Source organism: Myotis myotis, unplaced genomic scaffold (assembly GCF_014108235.1).
Source record: "Myotis myotis isolate mMyoMyo1 unplaced genomic scaffold, mMyoMyo1.p scaffold_m19_p_2, whole genome shotgun sequence".
Taxonomy (NCBI): Eukaryota; Metazoa; Chordata; class Mammalia; order Chiroptera; family Vespertilionidae; genus Myotis; species Myotis myotis.
This window is the reverse complement of record NW_023416324.1, coordinates 132,584,077-132,587,914: the sequence shown is the minus strand read 5'-3', so window position 1 is coordinate 132,587,914 and position 3,838 is coordinate 132,584,077. Positions and strand designations below refer to the sequence as shown.

The 3,838-nt window shown below is 40.9% G+C and overlaps 1 pseudogene; it reads right to left on the bottom strand.

Annotated features, from left to right (window-relative positions):
* Window positions 1-2,423: 2,423 nt before the first annotated feature.
* Window positions 2,424-3,143, bottom strand: LOC118675679 (annotated as a pseudogene).
* Window positions 3,144-3,838: the final 695 nt, after the last annotated feature.

Here is a 3,838-nt window from a genome sequence, read left to right as displayed (position 1 = left end):
CCATTTTATTTACTTCCTTTTCTAGTAATATCTCCTTTTCTTTCATATGGGGGCTTTTTCTTTGTCTCCCCATGTTCGCTCCTCTCAGGGTGTCTGGTTATGTAGCTCTCTCTCCCCTGCATTGACCCTCTCTAGGTGATCTCTGACCTTTCCATCCATGGATTGCCTCACTAAGTGTTTTTAATTCACCAATTCCATGTGGATGGTATTCAATTCAGCTGTTCCTTCTATCTGCTCTGTGAGAAGGTACAGGACCTGTCTGTCTATTTGGCTGACACCCCGTCTACCCCTGGACAAACTTTTTAGGTGCCGGTGGCCAGGGAGGCTGGAGTCTTGGTGTTTGTGTGTTCACAGCTGAGGCAGCTGGTCCCTAGGCATCGTGGTTGTAGGGTCCCGGGAGGTAGCCCGGGTTGAAGGTAAGGCTAGGCTTCCAATCATAGCAGCTCTCCCCTTTAACATGGTGTGGTCTTTGCAGCAGAGCCAGCTGCTTTGGGAGAGATTTCAGCAGTAGTAGAGGCTGACTGGCTAGGGGAGCCTGCCCGCCAGTCCCCAATAGTCCTGTGGAATATAACTTTACCACACTCACAAATACAGACATTCCCTGCATTTCCACGCACTCTCCTTTTGCTCACACACTATCTTGCAGCCTGCTGTCCCATTGGCTGCCATCTTGGATCTCCCATTTAAATAATTTTTAAACATCTAGCTCACTTTTAAAATTTGGTTTGAATGATCTTTTCACAAGTTATCTGATTCCCCTGTGTACTACTTTGAAAAATACCCAAATGATGACACCACATTGCCTTTAATACAAGATATTCAAAATATTATAATGTTACCTGCAACAACTAATAGCTCAAACAAAAGAACCACAAAAGTATGACGTTGCATTTGGGGTTGACAGACACTGACTGACAAGGCAAACTACAGAATTCTGAAGGTTGAAGGGCTAATTTGTGGCAGCAACAGCAGCAGCAGCAGGAGGAACTGGTGACAGAATTTGAAAATACAACTCAGCTGATGTTCCCACTGGCACACTAAGGACATAAGAATGTAACTTATTCTTGAATAAAGATCAGACACTGTCCTTCCCTTAGGAGAAATACTTAGCCTAATAGGTTCCTAGCTTCATATTTTACTTTACTCAAGACTTAACTCGTCGCAGAAAAATCCATAAAAATCTCAGTTATTCATTTCACTTTGCCCCTGGAGATACCAAACATTGGGCAAAAAATACCCAGTTGTTGATAAAAAATAATAATAATATTCACTCTCAGGCAACTAGATAGCTGCCTATTTTGAATGAAATATCACTAAGTGCATTCAGTTTTCCATGATTCTTTGCTTGTGACTCTGGGGGGTAGACATTTCACAGCTTTAGCTGAGGTTAGTTCAGGCCAAAGGAACGTGCTCAGTGCTGAAGAGGATATAAAGCTAAATGAGAACCAATTTAATATTACAAACTAATTTGATTTGGGGAAATTCTTTGCTTTGTATGGAGAGATGAGGAGTTCACAAGAATTATTAAAATTACCAAGAGGGTCTCAGCATTGAATAAAACTTGAAGATCTAGTGGATAAGGTCTATAAAAACAAATTAATTTTGAAAGTTAAGACCATAAACTATCAAAGTTCTTCACATGGTGGGTTGCTGAGACATCATAAGCTTGCTTTAAAATCTGCTTAAAATGACATTTTCCTATTTCAAATGTATTTTTTCAGTGGTTTACAGTGTAATATGAGAGAATACACATCTTAGCATTATTCTACATAATGTTGCACAACTTGAACCACTGTCCTAGATAAAACACAAATTCCCTGTTAACAGTAAGCTTTCCACTGCTGGGACATTTGAACAGAAAGATTCTTCCAGGTGACTTTAGTAACAAAAGAGAACTAAAAACACCTCAAAAATATAGGGAAAATAATTAAAATCTGGTTCATATCCAGACTTCCTTGATACTTGGTAGCACTTTTTATATTTTTTTCCTACAATCAAGTTTATTAGATTAAAATTTACTCATAATTATCAGCTCTCCCCTAACATTTTGTATTGATTATTTGCAGTCAGCTTTGCCAAACCATTCTATTTTCTCTAAAGCTTTCTGCAACCATTTATTTGAACACATTTTAAATAATAAAACATGTTTTAAAATTTTAAACATTTAATACAAGAAAAATATAAAGTGAACTGTTTATTACACTAAAAATTGTTTACAATAAGATATTTTAAAAAGCAAATCTGGGAGCTGAGTTTCCTTATGATTCCAAGGCTCTGGTTAAAACATATTTTTCTATTGATGTTTTTGATTTTATTGTATTCAATATACTCTTCTGTGAGCCAGAAAAATGACTGTAGAATTCCATGAAAACCAGCAATCAATATCTTGAGATTACTGATCTCTGAGAAATCTAATCAGTTTTTTACAAGGAATGAGATTTTCCCAGCTTCTCTCTCTCCCTGAGGTAAGTAACCAGGTGCCCTCCTCTTCTCCACGTGACCTTACCCCACACTTCTCCAGAGGAGGGTCTTTAACTAGAGCAGGCTGGGGCACTGGGCTTTCAGGGGAGCTAGTGTGAAGAGAGCGCCTGGGCAGGCTGTTTTCCCTCTGATCCAGAGAAGGGGCATGTGCCTCCTGGAAGCTGACTCTGGGGTCCAGATGTAGGCACATAAACCCATTAGGGAGGTTCTGAGGTGCATGTGCTGACAGTTCTCCACAGCTTTGGGGACTGAGCATTGGAACTAAGGGCCTTCTGGGAATGTCCTCTTTGTTTGATTGGGGCACTCCCAAGTTAAGAGGATCCCAAGTGTGGATAAACTGGAAGAAGACTGTGAACTCTCAAATGTTAGATGTGGAAAATTGGAGGTGGTACATTTCCAACTTGAATACCTTGCTTGGTCTCTGGGATGACGTTTCTGTTTCTGGATGGCTGGGAACCTGTTTTCTGCCGTTTTTGTCAAACGTAGGTGATACCTAGAAAGCGATGGTCAATTGCCTCGCTGGGCACCTGTCCAGTGAGGGCGATGGGAAGCTGTGGGGATCCATAGCAGTGTTTGGGGCCCTCCAGTGGCTAGTGGTAGAATAGCAACTGGGCTTTCTGGGACATTTGGCAGCATTTGTTTGTTTTTTCCCTGGCAGGCATCAATAGATGAATGAGGAGCAATTAGTAACCACCTGGTGCTGGTTGTAGTCAGGTCCAGGGAGAAGCTCCATTTCCAACCCTTGCCCACCCTAAGAGGTCCAGGCCGCCTATCCCCTAGACGCCACCGCATGGAGCCCAGAAGAGGGAGGCCAATCCCTTCTCTTCTCACATATGTGTGATTGTTATATTGTGGTTCAACTATCATCACCTTAAAGGAAAGGAAAAATAATCAAGGATAAAGAGAAAGACTGAAAAGTGAGGGATAAAAATGAAAAAGGAATTGACATAAAGAATCAAGCCTATTTTTTAAAATGTGTTTTTACTGATTTCAGAGAGAAGGGAAAAGAGAGGAAGAGAGAGGGAGGAACATAAGTGTGAGAGAGAAACATCATCTGCTGCCTCCTAGCCCACAACCTAGGCATGTGCCCTGACCTGGAATCAAACTGGTGTTCACCTTTCGGTGCACAGGAGAATGCTCAACCAATTTAGCCACACTGGCAAGGCTCAGGATTTTTTTTTTTTAATGGGAAATAGAGATGTATATAGACATGAAGAAACAGGGTGATGGTACAGCAGAGCATTCATAAAGAAATGGTCTCTTCTCATACAGAAAACCAAGAGACATATGAAAAAAATGCTCAGTCACTAATCACCTGAGAGATGCAAATCAAAATGACAGTGAGATATCACCTCAC